The following is a 24,206-nucleotide window of genomic DNA, read 5'->3' as shown; positions in this document are numbered from 1 at the left end:
ACAACTATACAGCAAAATACCATCTGGATAGCACGCAAGCCGATATAATGCACCGACCATTAATGAAGTTGCAGTTGTTATGTATGGCATTTGAACGTCGAGATATACGAATCCAACGTAGAGATAACACAGTGCATACGATTGAAGACAGTCGTCGCTCTTACGACGCTTTGCAATATCCATTGATATTTTGGGAAGGAGAAGATGGGTATCATTTAAATATCAAACAAAAAAATGCAGGACAACGTCTGTCGGGTCCGCTAGTATTATATACTTAACGTGTGACACTATCCGGACACCCCAAAAAACATATGTTTTTCATGTTAGGTGCATTGTGCTGCCACCTACTGCCAGGTACTCCATATCAGTGAGCTCAGTAGTCATTAGACATCGTGAGAGAGCAGAATGGGGCGCTCTGCGGAACTCACGGACTTCGAACGTGGTCAGGTGACTGGGTGTCACTTGTGTCATACGACTGTACGTGAGATTTCCACACTCCTGAACATCCCTAGGTCCACCGTTTCCGATGTCACAGTGAAGTGCAAACGTGAAGGGACACGTACAGCACAAAAGCGTATAGGCCGACCTCGGATGTTGACTGACAAAGTCCGCCGACAGTTGAAGAAGGTCGTAATGTGTAATAGGCAGACATCTACCCAGACTATCACACAGGAATTCCAAACTGCATCAGGATCCACTGCAAGTACTATGACCGTTAGGCGGGAGATGAGAAAACTTGGATTTCATGGTCGAACGGCTGCTCATAAGCCACACATCACGCCAGTAAATGCCGAACGACGCCTCGCTTGGTGTAAGTAGTGTAAACATTGGACGACTGAACAGTGGGAAAACGTTGTGTGGAGTGACGAATCACGGTACACAATGTGGCGATCCGATGGCAGGGTCGGAGTATGGCGAATGCCCGATGAACGTCATGTGCCAGCATGTGTAGTGCCAACAGCAAAATTCGGAGGCGGTGGTGGTTTTCATGAAAGGAGCTTGCACCCCTTGTAGTTTTGCGTGGCACTATCACAGCACAGGCCTACATTGATGTTTTAAGCATCTTCTTGCTTCCCACTGTTGAAGAGCAATTCGGGGATGGCGATTGTATCTTTGAACACGATCGAGCACCTGTCTATAATGCACGGCCTGTGGCGGAGTGGTTGCATGTCAATAACATTCCTGTAATGGACTGGCCCGCACAGAGTCCTCACCTGAATCCTATAAGAACACCTTTGGGATGTTTTGGAACGCCGACTTCGTGCCAGGTCTCACCGATCGACATCCATACCTCTCCTCAGCGCAGCACTGCGTGAAGAATGGGCTGCCATTCCTCAAGAAATGTTCCAGCACCTGACTGAACTTATGCCTGAGAGAGTGAAAGCTGTCATCAAGGGTAAGGATGAGCCAACACCATACTGATTTCCGGCATTACCGATGGAGGGCGCCACGACCTTGTAAGTGATTTTCAGCCAGACGTCCGGATACTTTTCATCACATAGTGTAGGTAGATAAATGAAAACAATAAAAATAAAATAAATAAGAATAACAATCAGGTTTCGGACATAGGGCACAAAATTAAGAAGCCACTACGCTAACCACTGAACCACTATTTCGTCTGAGGATATCACGCGGTAAAAGGCACATGAAGTACCTCAAAAATACCTCTAAAACTTTGATTTTCGTTTCTTCGGAAACAGGCGAGTATCCAAGGATAAACCGAGACACGTGTTTGCATACCTTGACTCCTCTTCCACTTAACGAAGTTACTGGGAAATAGGGTGTGACACTTGCCGTGTTGTCCTCGAGAGTTTTGTATTGGCCGTCGGCATGACAGTCGATCGCAGGAGAGAAAGACGCCCAACATCGCTGCACTTTATCCCGTACTGCGAGAGTGTGACAGATGGACATCCATCTCCGAGGAGGTGCAAGCACTCGGCTTCTAACGCGCAATTGTGTTAAGTGAGTAGATTAGGAGAAAACGCCGTCGTTAATTAACTGTTACGAGCAACGACATTGTCAGCTACTGCGCATTGTAACCGTGGACAGACTGGCAACCTTGCAGCAAATCTCGCTCCAATCCAAGCTGGACAACAAGACAGCTACCCAATGCAGAACCATTTCACGCTATGGGGTGCAGAACCACCCGCCCCATAAGTATTCGACTTCTTACTGAAATTCACACAGCACAGAGTTTATACTCCGATTACAATTACTTTGATAGACGGGAGTGGTGAGGAGCAGAGCTGCCGGCCCGTACACAACAAGCCACGTGCTCATCCGATCGATAGTTGCGCGCGCAGCCAAAAAGGAAAATGGCGTTTACTTACCGACTGTTGGGAGGCTAGTGGTGGGGGTCTCTGTTGGTGTAAGGACGGCTATTCCTGCGATACCGTAATCAGGCATCACTCAGCGGCCTACGCTATTTCAAAAAGTGTGTGAATTCCCAAGGGACCAAACTGTTGAGGCCATCGGTCTCTAGACTTACACACTACTTAAACTAACTTATGCTAAGGACAAAACACACACACACACACACACACACACACACACACACTCTCATGTCCGAGGGAGGACTCGAATCTCCGGTGAGAGGGACCGCGCAATTCGTGACATGGCGCCACTACCCGCACGACCGTACCCTATTTCCATCTCGCCGGTAAAGCCAACTATTCGTGAAACTGCAGCTTTATCTCTGTGGCCATTATAGTCTGCATCCAGCTGACTCTTAAACAAAATGTTACTTATCCCCGTTTTCCAAAATTACCGTAATCCACCAGCGTATTTGCTCTGAGAGTTTGGACTCTGTTACGTAGGTCATGTACTATATCGTCACAAATATGCAACATTAAATTCCTGTCAATGACATTTACCCGCTTCCCGAAGAATTAATGTCTAGGAAATCCGAAATTTTGATATTACTCTGAAGTAAAATGTATTTTTTTATATTAACAAGAGCTGCAGAACGATGCACAGGTTCCAATTCTATATTCTTTCAGCCGAGACATCTCCATGGCATTGTTACATTCAACAGCTAAAATTTTCCGTTTTTTACATTAGTGCATCTAGAAATAAAATAATAAAGCATTCGGTTTGTTGGCACAAGGGTTAATACTAACTAAAATCAGAGCCATTGTATTTATGACACCATTACTACGAGTACGTAGTTTTCTTGGAGAACCATAACAAAATAACTTATACTTCCACCGAGCAAGGTGGCACAGTGGTTACCACACTGGACTCGCATTCGGCAGGACGATGGTTCAAACAAGCGAACGGTCATCCAGATTTACGTTTTCCATGATTTCCATAAACTGCTGCCGCGCGGGATTAGCCGAGCGATCCAAGGCGCTGCAGTCATGGGCTGTGCGGCTGGTCCCGGCCGAGGTTCGAGTCCTCCCTCGGGCATGGGTGTGTGTGTGTTTGTCCTTAGGATAATTTAGGTTAAGTAGTGTTTAAGCTTAGGGACTGATGACCTTAGCAGGTAAGCCCCATAAGATTTCACACACATTTGAACATAAATTGCCCCAGGTAAATGCCAGGACGGTTCCTTTGAAAGAGCGGCCAATTTCCTTCCCCATCCTTGACACCGAGTTAGTGCTCCGTCCCTAATGACTTCGATGTTGACGAGACGTTAAACCCAATCTTCCTTCCTTCGTTACACTTTGACTGTGGTGCATAGTGATGTCCTGCGAATATGCAAATAATATTTACTCGACACTGTAATGAGGCAGTGCTTTCCTTCCACCCTTAAAAACAACTTTGTTATGCTGACTGCATTTCATGTGCAGTAACATACATTGAGGTGGCAAAAGTCATGGGATATCTCCTAATACCGTGTTGGACCTCCTTTTGCCCGACATAGTCCAGCAACTTGACGTGGCATGCCGGCCATGGTGGCCGAGCGGTTCTAGGCGCTACAGTCTGGAGCCACGCGACCGCTACGGTCTCAGGTTCGAATCCTGCCTCGGGCATGGATGTGTGTGATGTCCTTACGTTAGTTAGGTTTAAGTAGTTCTTAGTTCTAGGGGACTGAAGACCTCAGAAGTTAAGTCAGACCCATTTGAAACATTTTTTACGTGGCATGAACCCAACACGTGAGTGGAAGTTTGCTGCAGAAATACTGAACCATGCTGCCTCTATAGTTATCCATAATTGTAAAAGTGTTGCCGGTGTAGGATTTTGTGTACGAACTGACGCCTCGGTTATGTCTCATAAATGTTCAATGAGATTCGTGTCGAACGATCTGCCTGTCCAGAATGTTCTTCAAACCAGTCGTGAACAGTTGTGGCCCAGTAACATGGCACATTATCATTAATGAAAATTCCGTCGTTCTAGGGAAACATGGAGTCCATGAACGTCTGAAAATGGTGTACAAGTAACTGAACATATCCATTTCCAGTAAGTGAGCGGCTCAGTTGGACAAGAGGACAGTCCATTCCACGTAAACACAGCCCACATCCTTATGGAGTCACTACCACCTCGCACGTGCCTTGTCGACAACTTAGGCCCACGGCTTCGTGGGATCTGCGGCACACTCTAACCCTACCATCATCTCTTACCAACTGAAATGGATACTCGTCTGACCAGACCACGGTTCTGGAGTCGTCTAGGATCCAACCGATGTGGCCACGAGCCCAGGATAGGCGCTGCAGGCGATGTGCTGTTAGCAAAGGCACTCGCGTTGGTTGTCTGCTACCATAGCCCGTTAAGGCCAAATTTAGCCGCACTGTCCTCAAGCACACGTTCGTCGTACGTCTCACATTGATTTCTTTGATTATTTCATGAAGCGTTGCTTGTCGCACTGACAACTCTACGCAAAAAAGCCGCTACTCTCGATCGTTGAGTGAAGGCAGCCAGCCACTGCGTTGTCTATGATGAGAGGTAATGCGGCAAATTTGGTATTCTCGACACGCTCTTGTCACTGTGGATCTCGGAATGTTGAGTTCCCTAGCGATTTCCGAAACAGAATGTCCCATGCGTCTAGCTCCAACTGACGCTCCGTGTTGAAAGACTTAATTCCTGTCGTGCGGCCTTAATAACGTCGGAAACGCTTTCACATGAATCACCCGAGTATAAATGACAGCTCCGCCAATGCACTGTTCGTTTATATCTTGTGTATTCGATACTACCGCCATCTGTATATGCGCTTATCGCTATCCCGTAACTTTTGTAACGTCGGTGTAAAATATCAAGCGACCTCGTTTTTCACTGCATGCTTTCCGAATTAACTGCCTTAGGATTCTTTATTTAAAAACAAAATAATAATTATGAGCGCTAATGTCAAGTTACGATGTGAAGCTGTAGAATGGGAAAGTTTTTAACCAGTTTGTTTATGATTGCTTGACAAAGATTGTGAATCTGACGTTGTTCTTTTCAGTATTTCTGTGCAGTTTACCGAAGTACTAACTTGAGCAATAGATACAATTTTGCTTAGTTTATATATACACTACTGGCCATTAAAATTGCTACACCACGAAGATGACGTGCTACAGACGCGAAATTTAACCGACAGGAAGAAGATGCTGTGATATGCAAATGATGAGCTTTTCAGAGCTGTGGCGACACCTACAACGTGCTGACATGAGGAAAGTTTCCAACCGATTTCTCATACACAAACAGCAGTTGACCGGCGTTGACTGGTGAAACGTTGTTGTGATGCCTCGTGTGAGGAGGAGAAATGCGTACCATCACGTTTCCGACTTTGATAAAGGTCGGATTGTAGCCTATCGCGATTGCGGTTTATCGTATCGCGACATTGTTGCTCGCGTTGATCGAGATCCAATGACTGTTAGCAGAACATGGAATCGGTGGGTTCAGGAGGGTAATACGGAACCCCGTGCTGGATCCCAACGGCCTCGTATCACTAGAAGTCGAGATGACAGGCATATTATCCGCATGGCTGTAACGGATCGTGCAGCCACGTCTCGATCCCTGAGTCAACAGATGGGGACTTCTGTAAGACAACAGACATCTGCACGAACAGTTCGACGACGTTTGCAGCAGCACGGACTATCAGCTCGGAGACCATAGCCGCGGTTACCCTTGACGCTGCATCACATACAGGAGCGCCTGCGATGGTGTATTCAACGACGAACCTGGGTGTACGAATGGCAAAACGTCATTTTTTCGGATGAATCCAGATTTTGTTTACAGCATCATGATGGTCGGATCCGTGTTTGGCGACATCGCGGTGAACGCACATTGGAAGCGTGCATTCGTCATCGTAATACTGGCGTATCACCCGGCGTGGTGGTATGGGGTGCCATTGGTTACACGTCTCTGTCATCTCTTGTTCGCATTGACGGCACTTTGAACAGTGGACGTTACATTTCAGATGTGTTATGACCCGTGGCTCTACCCTCCATTCGATCCCTGCGAAACCCTACATTTCAGCAGGACAATGCACCACCGCATGTTGCAGGTACTGTACGGGCCTTTCTGGATACAGAAAATGTTCGACTGGTGCCCTGTCCAGCACATTCTCCAGATCTCTCACCAATTGAAAACGTCTGGTTAATGGTGGCCGAGCAACTGGCTCGTCACAATACGCCAGTCACCACTCTTGATGAACTGTGGTATCGTTTTGAAGCTGCATGGGCAGCAGTACCTGTACACGCCATCCAAGCTCTGTTTGACTCAATGCCCAGGCGTATCAAGGCCGTTATTACGGCCAGAGGTGGTTGTTCTAGGTACTGATTTCTCAGGATCTATGCACCCAAATTGGGTGAAAATGTAATCTCATGCCAGTTCTAGTATAATATATTTGTCCAATGAATACCCGTTTACTATCTGCATTTATTCTTGGTGTGGTAACCTCATTTCTCACTGTTTTAGGATTCTTTATTTAAAAGCAACATAATAATTATGAGCGCTAATGGCAAGTTACGATGTGAAGCTGTAGAATGGGAAAGTTTTTAACCTGTTTGTTTATGATTGCTTGACAAAGATTGTGAATCTGACGTTCTTTCCAGTACTTTTGTGCACATTACCAAAGCACTAACTTGAGCAATCGATACAATTTTGCTGCTATTGGTTGACGTCCGGCACTGCCACTCGCCTCAGTGAAATGTCAATCGCATAGTAATTTTAATAGGAGTACTAGAATGGGCGTAGGGATACCGCCACTGCATTCTCGATGCACGGAACAAAGACGCCTTGGCTGAAACATCGCTGTACACGTCGTTAAAGGCCAGTGCGAGACGTAGGAAACTATTAGACTGGTGTATAAGTTGGTTGCGTTTTTCTATAAATTTAATAAACGCAACAGTTGAACATAACAGAGACTTGTTTATTCAACTTCACTATTTACAACATTCTACCAACCCTGGGGTAACTTTACGTTTCCGCTACTAGAGAATTCACGTGGTTTTTAAACGAAGAACTCATCGAACCATGTTCGGAGCGGATTTTCACCCAATCTGGAGGGCGCAAGATGAGATGAATAAGATGGAATGCATTCCCAACCCAATACCTGTATAGTGATTTTGGCAGTCTAGCAGAATGTAGGCGGCCGTTATAGTGGAGTAGGACCACTTCACGCAGTCTTCCTGGTTGTTGTTCTCGGACTGCGTCTGCAAGACGTATCAGTTGTTCACAAAAAATGTAAGCAGCAGTGGTTACACATCGGGGAAGCAATTAGTAGTACACCACATCGTTGCTGTTCCACTAGATACACACAATTACTTTTTGTGGATGCGCTCGGGTCTTTGTTCGGGGAGTTGCTGCTTTGTTTGGGCTCAACCATTCCATTCCTTTCCTTTCCTTGTGTTAGCATGAAGACACCATTTCTCCTCACCAGAAACGATACGGGATAGGAATGGTTCGCGTTGTTCCGAGCCAATTTATGACAAGCAAACAGAGAACAACGTATGGACACTTGCTAATTTTTGTGATTTTCGCTTATGACATGCGGTACCCAACCTCAATTTTTTTAGTCTTCCCCACTGCATAGAAACGTCAGATGATGGTGGAATGATCACAGTGCATCACAGTTGCCAGTTCTCGAATACACTGACGTGGATCATTGCGTTTAAATAATGTTCATCAAAACCCGAACGTCAAAACGATCTTCGTTAAAACGAGAAAACCATTTTCTTGCCGTGCTCCGTCCAGTGGCATTATCCCCATCAGATTTCTCCACTCGGCAATTCATTTCCTAGAGTCTGCAGCTCCCCTCAGTCTCTTCAAATGACAATATGTAAGCTCAAATAGCAACAGTGAACTACAAATAAAAAATGACATTCGATAAATAAATCCATAGCAACGGGAATACCAATGTGCAAAAAAGAAACGCTACGAAGTAATCCACCAACCTATTTTTATAATACACTGCTGGCTATTAACATTGCAGCACCATGAAGACGACATGTGACGAAAGTAAAACTGGCACGAAATGTATTACAAGTCTGAATATGCAAAGTATTAGCATTTCAACACATGCGCACGAAGCAGGAGGGAGTCATGCCATAATGAACGATTACTTAACGGGTTTCGTAGTAAGAAATCGTACTTGTAGATCGTTGTTATGCCTCGTTTAAGAAGGAGAAACGTGTACCAACACGAGCCAGAATGGGTAGGCGACTGGTCTGTGGACTGTCAAACTGTGATACAATGTTCTGCGATATTACTTCTTGCCTTGGTCGGGATTCGACGGTTACCAGGAGAATACAGAATCGAAGGGTGCAGGATTGCAATGACCTTATGCGATTTTAGCCCGAGACAACAGTCATGTTGTTCCCTCGGTCGTGATTGATCGTACAGCTTTGCCACGTGCTTTGACTCAGGAAATTGATGTTTTGCTGAAAGATAAGTATTCACCTGGGCAATGGGATGACATCTGGTGCATCACAGACGATGGGCGATGCATTGGCGGAGCTGTCATTTATACTCAGGTGATTCATTTGAAAAAGCTTCCGGCGTGATTATGGCGCAGGACGAGAATTAAGCCGGCCGGGGTGAACGAGCGTTTCTAGGCGCTACAGTCTGGAACCGCGCGACCGCTACGGTCGCTGGTTCGAATCCTGCCTCTGGCATGGATGTGTGTGATGTCCTTAGGTTAGTTCGGTTTAAGTAGTTCAAAGTTCTAGGGGACTGATGATCTCAGAAGCTAAGTCCCATAGTGCTCAGAGCCATTGGAACCATTTTTGAACGAGAATTAACTGACTTTGAACGTGAATGATAGTTCGAGCTACATGCACGGGACGTTCCGTTTCGGAAATCGTTAGGTAATTCAATATTCCTAGATTCACGGGTCAAGAATGTGCCGAGAATACCAAATCTCAGGCATTACATTTTACCACAGACAACACACTGGCTAAAGGCCTTGACTTGCAGACAGAGTTGTCAGTGCTAATAGCCAAGCAGCATTGCATGAGATAACCACAAAAATCAATGTGGGGCGTTCGACGAACGTGTCTTTAAGGACAGTGTGGAAACTTGGCGTTAATGGGCTATGGAGTAGACAGCCGACGCGAGTGCCTTTGCTAACAGAACGACATCGCCTGCAGCGCCTCTCCTGGGCTCGTGGCCATGTCGGTTGGACCCTAGACGACTGGAAAACCGTGGCCTGGTCAGATGAGTCTCGATTTCAGTTGGTAAGAGCTGCTGGTAGGGTTCTAATGTGGATAAGACTGCACGAAGCAATGGAATCAATTGCTTCATAATGATGTGAGCTGTGTTTACACGGAATGGACAGGGTCCTCTTGTCCAACTGAACCAATCACTGACTGGAAATGGTTATGTTCGGTCACTTGGAGACCATTCATGGACTTCATGTTGCCAAACAACCATGGAATTTTTGTGGATGACAATGCGACATGTCACCGCATCGTAATTGTTCACTATTTTTTTTTTTTTTTTTTTTTGTCATCAGTCTACTGACTGGTTTGATGCGACCCGACACGAATTCCTTTCCTGTGCTAACCTCTTCATCTCAGAGTAGCACTTGCAGCCTACGTCCTCAATTATTTGCTTGACATATTCCAACTCTGTCTTCCTCTACACCCTTTTTGCCCTCTACAGCTCCCTCTAGTACCATGGAAGTCATTCCCTCATGTCTTAGCAGATTTCGTATCATCCTGTCCCTTCTCCTTATCAGTGTTTTCCACATATTCCTTTCCTCTCCGATTCTGCGTAGAACCTCCTCATTCCTTACCTTATCAGTCCACCTAATTTTCAACATTCGTCTATAGCACCACATCTCAAATGCTTCGATTCTCTTCTGTTCCGGTTTTCCCACAGTCCATGTTTCACTACCATACAATGCTGTACTCCAGACGTACATCCCCAGAAATTTCTTCCTCAAATTAAGGCCGGTATTTGATATTAGTAGACTTCTCTTGGCCAAAAATGCCTTTTTTGCCATAGCGAGTCTGCTTTTGATGTCCTCCTTGCTCCGTCCGTCATTGGTTATTTTACTGCCTAGGTAGCAGAATTCCTTAACTTCATTGACTTTGTGACCATCAATCCTGATGTTAAGTTTCTCGCTGTTCTCATTTCTACTACTTCTCATTACCTTCGTCTTTCTCCGATTTACTCTCAAACCATACTGTGTACTCATTAGACTGTTCATTCCGTTCAGCAGATCATTTAATTCTTCTTCACTTTCACTCAGGATAGCAATGTCATCAGCGAATCGTATCATTGATATCCTTTCACCTTGTATTTTAATTCCACTCCTGAACCTTTCTTTTATTTCCATCATTGCTTCCTCGATGTACAGATTGAAGAGTAGGGGCAAAAGGCTACAGCCTTGTCTTACACCCTTCTTAATACGAGCACTTCGTTCTTGATCGTCCACTCTTATTATTCCCTCTTGGTTGTTGTACATATTGTATATGACCCGTCTCTCCTTATAGCTTACCCCTACTTTTTTCAGAATCTCGAACAGCTTGCACCATTTTATATTGTCGAACGCTTTTTCCAGGTCGACAAATCCTATGAAAGTGTCTTGATTTTTCTTTAGCCTTGCTTCCATTATTAGCCGTAACGTCAGAATTGCCTCTCTCGTCCCTTTACTTTTCCTAAAGCCAAACTGATCGTCACCTAGCGCATTCTCAATTTTCTTTTCCATTCTTCTGTATATTATTCTTGTAAGCAGCTTCGATGCATGAGCTGTTAAGCTGATTGTGCGATAATTCTCGCACTTGTCAGCTCTTGCCGTCTTCGGAATTGTGTGGATGATGCTTTTCCGAAAGTCAGATGGTATATCGCCAGACTCATACTCGTATATTCTACACACCAACGTGAATGGTCGTTTTGTTGTCACTTCGACCCAATGATTTTAGAAATTCTGATGGAATGTTATCTATCCCTTCCGCCTTATTTGACCGTAAGTCCTCCAAAGCTCTTTTAAATTCCGATTCTAATACTGGATCCTCTATCTCTTCTAAATCGACTCCTGTTTCTTCTTCTACCACATCAGACAAATCTTCACCTTCATAGAGGCTTTCAATGTATTCTTTCCACCTATCTGCTCTCTCCTCTGCAATTGCTCATGAGTATCTAACTATTGGTTAGAAGAACATTCTGGGTAGCCAGATCGCCCGACATGAATCCCATCTAACATTTATGGGAGATAATCGAGGGTGAGTTCGTACACAAAATCCTGCACTGGCAATACTTTTACAATTATGGACGTTTATAGAGATAGCTTGGCACAATATTTCTGCAGGGGACTTTCAACAAATTCTTGAGTCCATGCCACGCAGAGTTGCTGCACTGCGCTGGGCTTGACGCTTTATTAGCGGGGTTTCCCATGACTTTTGACGCCTTAGTGTAGCGCACTATTGTCTGCCCCCGGTAGCTGACTGGTCAGCTTGACGGATTGTCAATCCTCTGGGCCCGGATTCGATTCCTGGCTGTGTCGGAGAATTTTCTCCGCCCAGGAACTGGGTGTTGTGTTGTCCTCATCATCATCCTATCATGCTCATCGACTGCAGGTCGCCGAAGTGGCGTCAAATTGAAAGACCGGCACCCGCCGAATGGCCTGTCCGACGGGGGGCCCTAGCCATACGATTAAATGAACAGTGCACTATACGTGAACACCGGACACAGGAGTGGCATCACGTCCTTCCTGGCGAATACTGGTTCAGGAAACAGCATCACAATGGATGTATTCGTACGCTGGAGCTCCAAGGATTGCATTAGTCATCTTCATGCGGGCTGGTCACCTGACAAGATGGTAAGGGGTATCGTTACGTACACAACACGGCCACTTCTTGTTTGCACGACCGGTAATGCGGACAGCAGCCTTAACATTTTCAAACTTTAACGTCGGTGGCTATTCCCTGCGTTCTCTAATTCTCCTTGACGTTGTCTTTCAACAAGATAATGCAAGACTGTTTTCCGTGCTGTTCTGACGTATCTCTGTCGAGAGGGTGTTTGACTTGTCCAGCATGTTCTACAGATACACCTGTTCTGGCGAGAGACTGGCAGGCTAGCACTCGCCAGTCGCTGGGATTGACTGAATATGGGACTGAGCTGAAGCAGCATGAAACGACTTACCGTATACCTGTATGTCATTCAAGTTGAGTTTTACTCGATGCCCAGCAGTATTAGTGCTACTGTTGCTGCCAGCAGGGGCAGTTCTGTTTACTAAATTTCGCAATCTGTATACCTCCACATCACTCACAAATTTGAACTACTTATTCTTTCAACTACATCGTATACACACAAAAAGAAATTTTCGTTATTTGTAGTCAATGCTGTTGACATTTTAATGTGCAGATGTATACAATAGTTGAATGCATCCCTGATGCCAACAATGGTCAAGTGGTGACTTTCCACAGTGATGAATGTTTACACAGGTTGAAACGAGGACTGACACGTCTGTCACCACATCTCACAGGCAAACGATACAGGAACCACTCCTCCACTATGAACATCTGTTCGGCTGAAGTGCTCCGCAAGCAGCCAATACTATGAGGTAATCATGCATCGCCATCTTCGCCCCCAGAATTGTTCGGAATGGTCTGAGGAACAGTTCACGTACACTGACATTGCTTGTGTGGATCCTCCTACGTCACCAGAACCTCTGAACGACTGCACGCGATGAAGCGCGATGTTCACGTCTCGGAACCAGTTTCAACCAATCTCCATTCGTAGCAGGCGCTGCTTGAGGTGTCAAATACCACGACTGCTCCCCGGCGCTTTTGGTCTCTCATGGAGAACGTGTAATGACGCGCCTTCGCCGCTGTACTGGAAAATGCAGGTAATATTCGCTATGCAATAAATGATTCAATTGCTCATGAGTATCTACATTTGTACGCTGGAAACTACTATAAAATGCTTGGCAAAAGAAACTTTCCGCTGTACTACGTTTTAGGGTTTCTACAAGTTCAGTTCACGAACGGAGCGCGAGGAGAATCATTGCCCCCGCCTCAGTGAAGCAGTCTTCCCCCTTGCTGAGTGGTGTGATTGTTGTCACACGATTCTGTGTGGTTACGTTTTGTGAAGTGTAATTTTTTTATATATGTCTCTAGACATTTGAAGCAAGTTGCAAACTTTACATCACTTTGAAGCGTTATCAACTTTTGACTTAACATTTGTGTAGCTTTTTGCAGACAGTACTTCATTACGAATAACTGAATCATACGCAAAAAGTCTGATGTTACTCTTAACATTGTAGTCAGGTCATTAACATACAGTATAAACAATAAGGGCCCCAGCACACTTCCCCGGGGCACGTCTAAAGTTACTTCTATATATGTGGAAGACTCTCCATCCAGATTAAAATGCTACGTGCTTCCTACCAAGAAATCCTCAATCCAGTCACAGATTTCGTTTGATACTCTCTGTGATCGCACTTTCGTTGATAGGAGTTGTGGCACTGAATTATGTTCTTTCCGGAAGCAAAGAAATACTACTTCACCTACCTGATTACGCTGACCCATGGATCTGAAGATGTCATGTGAGAAAAGCTAAAGTTGCATTTCGCATTACCAATGTTTTCGGAATCCACGCTGTCTGTCACGGAGAAGGTCATTCTGTTCGAAATACTTCACTGTATTTGAGCTCGTAAAATGTTCTAAGATTCTACAACAGATGCCAGTGATACTCGACGATAGTTCGTGGATCACTTCTGCTAACCTTCTTGTAGACGGGTGTAACCAGTGCTTTCTTCCTACTTCTGGGCACAGTTTTTTCGTGGTATCCGCGATACATCATTGTTAAAATATGGACTAACTCAGCTGCAAACACTACACAGAACCTGACAGAAATTTCACCAGGCCCTGGGATTGTGTTGTTTTAAAGTGGCATCCGCTCTTTCTTAATGCCGCTGACACTAGTATCTGTATGCATTATCTTTGCAGTGCTAGAGCTTTTCCTCTGCTAGTCTCAAATTCAGTTCCTGTGTCGGACATCGATTATTGTGTCACTGACTTCCTTGGCACTGTAAAGTTCTACTTTTCTCTGCGACATGCACAGCAATCGTAGGTTTCGTTTCACTGTAGGGACAAAGGAAAAGTTGTTTATCTACGATCAGTTGCTCTGAGAAAAAGTTTATCTAGTTAGAATCTTCTTATAAATAGTTATCAGGGACGAAAAGCTTTATAGGAGTAAGGACTGCGATGTACGATTAGAGTAGTATCTGGTATAGCGAAAAATAAGCAGTTATTATTTCCAGCTGCATTTGTTCATTTATTTACTTTGTAAGATAATGTTCTTGGATCTTAGCCTTCCAGCCGATTGTAATTCCTGTGCTGGATAATGGAAAACAGGCTTTCACCTTAAATCATACTTGGTCTAGGCGATTTCCGTACCTGCGGAAATGCAATACAGTGAGCCGGTGACGGTCCCGCAGCGATGCACACCAGCGCGATTCTTTTGTTTAGTGCGGTGTCCACTGGACCTTCAAAAACGCTTCATAACTGACACTCTCAACTGTTTTAGGCATGAGGCCCTCATTCTGCTCATCGGTGACCTGATTAAATTGTTTCTGTCAAATCTTCGGCGTTGATTCAGTGCAGTTTTAACATGAGGATATCATCCAGTGATACGCGTATGTTTTGCAGCTTAGAATCACATCAAAATCTTTATCAGAGATCCTGTTGGTGAAGTAGACACACAGACAATTCCTGGGGACCGGCTTCAGGCTGTTAACGTTTCAACAGAGGTTACTGAAACTAACATATGCATCTGTTTTTTTTCTGCTATTCCTGTATATCGAACGAGGTGGCGCAGTAGTTAGCACACGGGACTCGCATTCGGGAGGACGACGGTTCAAACCAGAGTTCGGCCATCCTGATTTAGGTTTCCCGTGATTTCCCTAAATAGCTTCAGGCAAATGCCGAGATGGTTCCTTTGTAAGGGCACGGCCGACTTCCTTCGCTATCCTTCCCTAATCCGATGGGATCGATGCCCTCATTGTTTGGTCGGTTCTTTGTTGCCAGCTATAAACTAATTCTCTCCACGCCTCTTAGCCCAAGAGACTGATGCGGGATCTGCCACTGAGAAGAAATGCGTTAATCATGGCTTTCAAACGCTGCTCTCTCATATTATTACAAATATTAATACAGTGCTGACGCTCCATTCGTGACTGGAAAAAGAAGAAACCCGAACACGCTGCAACAACTAGAACTGCTTAGCGCGTACCTTAGTGTGATTCTTGAAACCTGAATAGACATAGCAGATCCTTAAAAAACAACCTTCATGCTAAATGCACTTCTAGGTGCAGTTTTAGACCCTCCCGTCTCAAGGCCTTGAGCAAGGCCTCAAATCTGCCGGAGAGGAATATTTACCTCCTGTGAACGGACTGTCGAGAACGAGACGTGCCAGGCCAGTGACTTTCGCGGTGAAGGCAATGGGCAGGACCAATGGAGCGAGGTCACCGCGGCCCTCAGAAAAACGTCCTTTAGTTTCATTTTTTGTTTTTACGATCAGAACGGATTCTCGGTGGGTTGTCTGAGACGCCACTTGAAAGTACTTCTGCTGATAGCTGTTTCATGAGCACTTCGCAGACCACCCAGGAGTTGCTTCAGTGGCCTTTTTTTCGCCGTCTCATACGCATGGAGGTTTGTCACTGTTGCGATCGTTCGCTCGATTGAACACTTGCGAATAAAGTTTTCTTTTAATCTATTTGGTCTTCAGTGTCGGTACTCTAGTCAAATAGGCTTCAGCAACTACACCATTCAGCCATCAACAGTTAAAAGCAAACGGTTAAAAAGAAAATAACCTAAGTGTACATATTACCTAAAATTGCGAATGAAAGTTAACCCAACATTATCGTTGAAGGTTGCATCTAGCGATTATTGTCGCCTCCTTCAGACATAAGGCACACTCCTGTAAATTAGCAGTAATCTCTAGGATATTTTTCTGTATAAAAGATCGAGAGTTCACTTTCCTAATAGCCGCATACATTTATTTTTCGGTAAGGCCAATTTTCCCGTATCAAAGACAGTTTATTCGTTAACCTATTAACGGCACATTCACCATTTTCCAACTTAAAATTGAATATCTGTAAGTACATCTCTACTCCGCAAGCTACTGTAGATTGTAAGGCAGACGATACTCGTAACAATATTAACGTCTTCCTGTTGTATTTAGTTTGTGCAGTGAGTGAAGAAACAATTCCTCTAGGAGTATATAGTCTTTACTTTCTCTTACTTTTATCTCACTATCCATACGTGAGTTGCAGCATAACGGTGGCACAGTCCTCTTCAAATATTGATTTTCTAGATTTACCAAATAATTTCGAAAGCAAAACGTGTCTTTCTTACTAAAAAAAGTTTCGCAGAAGCTTGTTACAGAAACCAGTAGTTTCAAGTCACCCACAGCCAAGGTATTTTGAAACTGCACCATATGCGTCGTGTTGTAATATCTTCTTTCGAATCACGAGATAACTGTCTTCACTAAAAATTTTCCTGCTGCAGCAAACTTTCAATTTCAGTTCAGATCCACTACCAGCATGTACCCTCACAAGCTCGCTGTGAAGCTCGGGTGTAGTCGTCGAACACACTGCCTCTGAAATACGCTCCAGACGGTCTTTATTACTCTAGAGTTTATAAACTGACTGATAAATTCGGCAAGAGCATGCAGACGGTATGAGAACACGTTCTCGCTAGACGTTGCACAGAACAGTCAACATTCAGCGTGATAAAACACGTTCAGCACGGCTGCGATCAGACGTGAATGCCGCCGGGAATCACCTCAGGCGGCTCCTACACCACGGGTTCTGTTCAGCTGTCAGCAGTAAAGCGCCGCGTATGGATAAGCTCTCTGAATATGTGAAAGAATGAACGCTATATAATTTTTTCAAGCTACCACTGTTCTGCATTTTAGTGCGCTTTTCTAAAGACAACTGCAGGATGGTTACTGTCTGGCGCAGAATAACGCGTTTATTTCACCAAACATGTGCCAGAAATGGCATATCACTTCTCTGCTAACCATTATCCAAAGTTTTCCGCTATATCGTTGTCGTCCGAGGTTAATACTGCGCCGGGTGGAGGCAACTATTTTTAAATCCCGTTGTTTAGTAAACATTCGTAACCGAAATTAAGTTGACAAGGGCAGAATATGTGGCTGTACTCCATTCCAGATTTTCAAGTTGTGTGTCGGATCTTCACATTTAAAACGAAACTGTTTGTTGTGGTTTTCAGTCTGAAGACTGTTTCGATGTAGCTCTCCACACTTTCCTGTGCAAGACCGCATATCTACGCAACGTATAGTCATTAGAACCTGATTAGATCATTCAAGTGTTGGTCTCGCTGCACAATTTTTATCCTCCTCACGCGTCTCCATTTCCAAATTAGCTGTTCCTTGACGCATCAGGATGCGTCCTATCCAGAGATCCCTACTTTTAAGAAGGCTGTACCATAAATGTCTTTTCTTCCCAGTTCGACTCAGTACCTTCTGTAAAATCAAATTTCAAATCTTCGGTTATCGTGTTGTCTGAACTTCTTATCGTCATCGTTTCACTTCTGTATAAGGCTAAACTCCAAATAAACTTTCAGGAAAGACGGATGTAATAAAGACCAAAGACACACGGCAGATGAGAGATTGTGAGAAGACCATAGGTTATGTGACGCGATAAACTTCATACGTGATTTAACGAGGGTGTGCTGAAAAGTAATGCCGCCGAATTTTTTATGTGAAAACTCTTGCAGCTTTTTAAATAAAGCTAACACTATTAACATTCTACATCTTTATTCTTCTTGTCTCCACATTTACAGCCCTGTACCGCTAGATGGCTCCGAACTGTAGCGCGTAACATGGCAGTGTGTGACGTAACGACGCCCGCACGCGATGAACACCGCGCTGTAATCGAGTTTCGAATTCGGACAGAAAAGTCTCGACTTGGTCCCATCCGATTTTCATCTCTTAAAGAATGCCTTCGAGGACTTCACTTTGACAGTGATGCAGAGGTGCAAACAGAGGTGAGGCTGTGGCTCAATCATTCCGCAGTGGCGCCAAGAGAGCCCTACCATTGCCGGTGCATCACTACCCGGCAATAAGCATACTTTGGTGTACAAGTTCAGCAAAGAAGATGACAGCCTACTGAGCCTGGCAATACTTCTTACAAGAAAAGATGTACACAAATCTGTGGGGTACACCGACTTGCAACCCTACGTTAAAACGCGAGATGAGCACAGCAAATTCCACAGGAGTACTGTTTTAAAACTTATCCACGAAGGCTCCGAGAACAGGATCGGTCAAGGCATTTGTCGGATCACAACAACTATTGAAATGAAATGATCGGATGGCATTGCTGGCCGGTCGGCCCCTTTCGGGAGAGTTCGGCCGCAGTACAGCATGTCCTTTTTAGTTGCCACTCCGGCGACTTGCGAGTCAATGATGATGAAAATGATGATGACACACAACACCCGGTCCCCTGCCGGGAATCGAACCCGGGCCCCCTGCGTGATAGGCGGTAGCGCTACCGCTACGCTACGGAGGCGGACACAACGAATAGATTAGTACGGAACGATTTTGATTGCCACAAGGAAATGATAATCGACGCCTAGAGTAAGGCGTGAATTAAGTAACTGAAATGAAACGAGAGGGAAATGGAAGAAGGCTGTGTGCCATGTTATGAGGCAACAAGAAAGAGGATCTCATCAAAAAGGAACTCGTTATCTAGTATCAGTCGTTCCTTATTAAATATGCTACTCTAGAACAAAACCAGCGTGGAATTTTACAAACTTTGCTCAAAGACTGACAAGTACTTGTCTTAGGAGACAGGAAACGAAATGCAAGACTGGATAACTTTGACTGCACTGATAATATCTTTTATACCAAATGCTTATGCACGTTTCTTATACATCTCATTCGCCATTATAATCAGTCTACTGGACATTTGACGCTAATGCAGAACTTTCTGCCACTGAATTATAGCCGGTAGCAGGAATTTTGTTTTGAAGTCTCACTACGGCTAGTTACTTTTGTTGTGAGATTATCCAATTCAGAGGAACATTTGAGAGGCGTCCGACGCGAGCTACTTTAGGTTGTTTATCACTCATGCACCTGCCCTTTGACTGTTTGAGTTGGCGAGGCACCTTGGGAACATTAGTCTCCGTCAAGGAAATCACTTTCAGTCTTGTAGGGATGACTGTCCCGCTCACCAATGACTGCCTGTGAATTGCGAATTGTCTCGCACTACAGTACTTCGAATATACTTGACGATATCTAAACGCTGTCACACACGTCGCTTTAAACTATATACTTTACTGACATACGAGGGAAACGCAATAGAAACTGAATATTATACAAGGTATCTCAGATAGTACGCCACAACTTCAATATGTTGTAGCACCCAAAGTAATTGAGATTTTCACATCATGTTTTGCTTGTGTGGGAGATAAACTCACAATGCTTTCGTTGTATGTGTTCCAAGTCGTCGTGAGAGGAGCATAATGACTATGGTTCAAGAAAAGGCTCGGTGTGTGAAATGATTTATTCAGGCCGAATCGGACACTCAGGTTCAAAGGAACTTTCAAACTCGGTATGTGTAGGAATCAACGACCCTTGCACGTATGTCAAGGACAGCGTCTACCAAACGCCTATCAATCTCATGAGTGAATCAAAGAACCTAATAGTTGCTGCCATTGCCGCGAGGGATTAGCCGAGCGGTCTCGGGTGCTGCCGTCATGGACTGTGCGGCTGGTTCCGGCGGAGGTTCGAGTATTCCCTCGGGCATGGATGTGTTTGTGTTTGTCCTTAGCATAATTTAGGTTAAGTAAGATTTCACACACATTTGAACACTTTGTTGCTGCCATTGCCACAGTTGATGCGAATATGTTGCGTTGAGTGTGGATAGGGCTGCAATACAGAATGGATGTTGTTCTTGCCACCAAAGGAGCACGAAGTTGACCTGAATTGCATAAAAACTTTTTGACATAAGAGTCACATTAGCCAAAAGTGGTGACAATATCCTAATTAGTTTGGATGCTATTACACATTAAAGTTGTACCATATCTTTTGACACACCCTGTATTTTCAGCGATAATCTGTGGATACGTTTTTCGCCAATTTTTGCGTCAGTTTCGCTGGAGCAGTTTTAACGGAAGGCTTATAGACAGAGGCTGTGAGAGTTTGCTTCAGTCCGAGATGTGTGGAACGAACATTTTGTTTTCCTTCGGGCTACTCTCACACGGATCCACCACCATACAGAACACCTGAGAGCCACGAGTTCACCGAGAGGCTAAACAGCAGCCTCGGTGTAATCATTGGTACATTGTAGCTCTCACTGCAGGGGAGGTAAAGAACAAATGGACACGCATCCCCGCACAATGCGTCATAAATGCGACCCAGGGGTGATTTATCTTATTGTCTGGCAGCTAACGAACTGCTAGCTAGCGCAGCGTGTATCAGCGCAATTTATCGTACCAGTCCTGCCCTTCCTGTACACGTTCCAATTCGAGGGGTTGACATAGTGCTGGCGAGTTAACACCGAAGAGAAGCGAGCAATTAGATGCCTAATCTCGAAACGCGATTGTTAGAGTCTAGAAGAAAAATTTCGAAAGAAAAAGTAGTACTCCGGCAGACGAGTAACGCAGCAGAAAAATGTCTGACGCATAATTTTCTGGTCTAAAGGAAGAGCGCCGTGATTTGTATCGAAACAAGGCTCACAAGGCATACAACCTACGAGCCACCGATATTTCAGTTCTATCGGCGACTATAATACATACTTAGACGTAGAAAACGCTGCACCAGTACAATGTGCGTTTTCAGGAAATCGATGTTCAAAAATTTTACGAACCTATTTAATACCAACCGAGTGTGTCAGCAATCGGCTAAGGTGATAGCCTAGGAGTCTCTCCGAACTGCCTTCGACTCCCGTCGTACTTTTTTTCGTAACTTTTTCGAAACACTTGTATCGCTACAATGAATCACGTTCCTTGGGAAGAGTAACGACAACAACAATAATAATAATACGAGGAGGAGTCAAATGAAATATTTTTTAAATATTATTTATTGTGCACAAGTGGTACAAAGCTGTATTACTTTTCAACATAATCTCCCCCACGCTCAATGCAAGTCCTCTAGCGCTTAAAAAAGTGCATAAATTCCTTTAGAAAAAAATTCTTTTGGTACTCCGCGCAACCACTCATGCACCGTGTGGCGTACCTCTTCATCAGAACGGAACTTCTTTCTTCCCATCTTTGAGTGGTCCAAACATATGGAAATCACATGGGGGCAAGGTCTGGCGAGTATGGTGGATGAGGAAGACCCTCAAAGTGCAGGTTTGTGATTGTTGAAACTGTTGTACGGACAGTGTGGGGCCTTGAATTGTTATATTGCAAAAGGACACCTGCTGACAGCAATCCACGTCGCTTTGATTTGATTGCAGGCCGCAGATGATTTTTTAGGAGATCTGTGTATGATGCACTGGTGACAGTGGTCCCTCTAGGCATGTATTGCTCCAAAATGACGCCTTTTTCGTCCCAAAAAGAGTCAGCATAACCTTCCCTGCTGGTGGTTCTGTTCGAAACTTCTTTGGTTTTGGTGATGAGGAATGGCGCTTCAACTGCTGCAATGTTCTGTGGAGTCACAACTCGTTGTGCCTGACCTGGACGAGAAGCATCTTCGACTGAAGTCTCACCATTTGCGAACTTCCTAAACCATTCGTAGACTTGCTGCTGTGACAAACATGCATCACCGTACTGAACCTTTATTCGTCGATGAATTTCAATAGGTTTCACACCTTAACTACGCAAAAACCGAATAACAGAACGCTGTTCAAGTCGCAAGTGGGGCGGCCATCTTTATACTGATACTGCGACTGTATGTGTGCATCTGCACTATGCTGTCACCTACAGGCCATTCTGCACGCTGTTTGTAGCACGCTTACCAACTTTCAGGATAACAGCGCGAAATTTCGATTTGTTATTATAAATTTAATGTTTTCATTTGACTCACCCTCGTAATAATAATAATATTAATAATAATAATAACAGAGATTGTTCGTGTTGAGATTTAGTAAGTGGTATAATATGGATTTGTGATGAAGCGGCCATTTATTTATTTATTGATACATCCATGTGTACATTAAAAAGTTATCGCAGTGAAGTCATTATACTTATTATTCTTTGTCGTCATTAGTAGGCCGACAGCATCTGCAGTGAAAATGTTCAAATGTGTGTGAATTCCTAGGGGACCAAACTGCTGAGGTCATCGGTCCACAGACTTACACACTACTTAAACTAACTTACGCTAAGAACAACACACACGCCCATGCTCAAGGAAGGATTCGAACCTCTGGCGGGAGGGGCCGCGCAATCCATGACATGGCGCCCTAAACCGCACGGCCACCCCGCGCGGCATCTGCGGTGATATGTATAAGGGGCAATCTAAGGAAAACGAGACAGACAGAGAAAAAGAAAGTAAACTGTTTATAATTTCAAAAATAACTGCCATAACTTAACACATTTATCCCACCGTGACACAAGATAGTCAACGCCTCCATGGAAAAATGTTTGCAGTTGCTTACGGAACCATGATTGAACCCAGGCGTGTACCCCATCATACAAAGCAAATCGATGCCACGAAAGTCTTTCTTCATGACTCCAAAAATATGGAAGTCGTATGGGGAGAGAGCGGGACTGTATGGAGTATGTGTCTGGGCTTCCCAGCGCAACTTCTACGGTGTACCCCAGTGGTCCTGCCCACAGGTGGCCCTTACATATCCTCCGTGCAGTGCATATCTCTCCACATGCAGTTTCCATATTTTTGGAGCCCTGAAGAAAGACATTCGTGGAGTCGATTTACTTCGGATGACGAGGTGCACCCCTATGTACAGCCATGGTCCAGCAGCCAACCGCAAACCTTTTCCCAAAAAGGTACTGACCGTCTTGTCTCACAGTCGGACGTATGTCGGATGTATCAACAGTTATGGCAATATAACTTCTGAAATAATAAACATTTTGTCGCTTATTGTACTCACATGTGTCTCGTTTACATTTGACTGCCCTTTACGTCGTACAAGACTTCCGCCAAGCACAGCTACTGAATGCCACGACACATGCACAATTGATTTTTAATAACGATAGCGTATAACGCATCTCATTAACATTTAAGACGAATGACTCTTCAAAAATAATTTTTGACGCAACTATGCGTATTTCAACACATTTAAACACTGGAGCCGTCGACTGATGTAGTAGCAAAGAGTAGTGAATACTGCAGTGTACACGGAATGATTTGTCTCTCTGGCCCTGCAACACGGTAGGCGCATTCCAAAATCGTTTCAGAACTTTTTTTTTTTTACTTTGCTACAAAATTGTACATAACACGGCTGAGATTCCATATCATAACTCGCCAGGAATGTACTATTATGATTATTACTGATGATGGCGCGCTCTTGCATAAAGTATGCCGAAGGTGAAACAGTCTCCTATTCAGATTTCCGAGCGGGGCTACTGAAGAGGACGCCGTCATAAAAAAAAAAAAACTGGCGTTCTAAGGATCGGAGGGTGTGGAATGTTTGATCACTTAATCGGGTAAGTATATTAGACAATTTAAAAAGGGAAATGTATAGAATGAAGTTCGATATAATGGAAATTAGCGAACTGCAGTGCCAGGGAGAAGATATGTACACATCAAATGAGTAGAGGATTACAAACACGAAAAGAAATAAGAGTTATTCTGGAGTGCCTTCTAATAATGAATAAGAAAACAGGCACGCGGGTAAGCTACGAGTATTATGAACGGTATAATGAACGCGTTATCGTAGTAAAGATAGACAAGGCGCCAAGACCCACCACAAT

General features: G+C 44.4%; 1 protein-coding gene and 1 non-coding gene across 3 annotated transcripts in view; both read right to left on the bottom strand.

Moving 5' to 3' along the window:
* Positions 1–24,206, bottom strand: part of LOC124775077 (zinc transporter ZIP10) — a 314,104-nt gene that overhangs the window by 268,049 nt on the left and 21,849 nt on the right. The window lies entirely within an intron of this gene.
* Positions 18,827–18,898, bottom strand: Trnad-auc. The gene has a single exon. It is a non-coding gene; the product is annotated as a tRNA-Asp (tRNA).

Source organism: Schistocerca piceifrons, chromosome 2 (genome assembly GCF_021461385.2).
Source record: "Schistocerca piceifrons isolate TAMUIC-IGC-003096 chromosome 2, iqSchPice1.1, whole genome shotgun sequence".
In the NCBI taxonomy this organism is placed as follows: domain Eukaryota; kingdom Metazoa; phylum Arthropoda; class Insecta; order Orthoptera; family Acrididae; genus Schistocerca; species Schistocerca piceifrons.
This window is presented reverse-complemented; position numbering and strand designations above follow the sequence as displayed.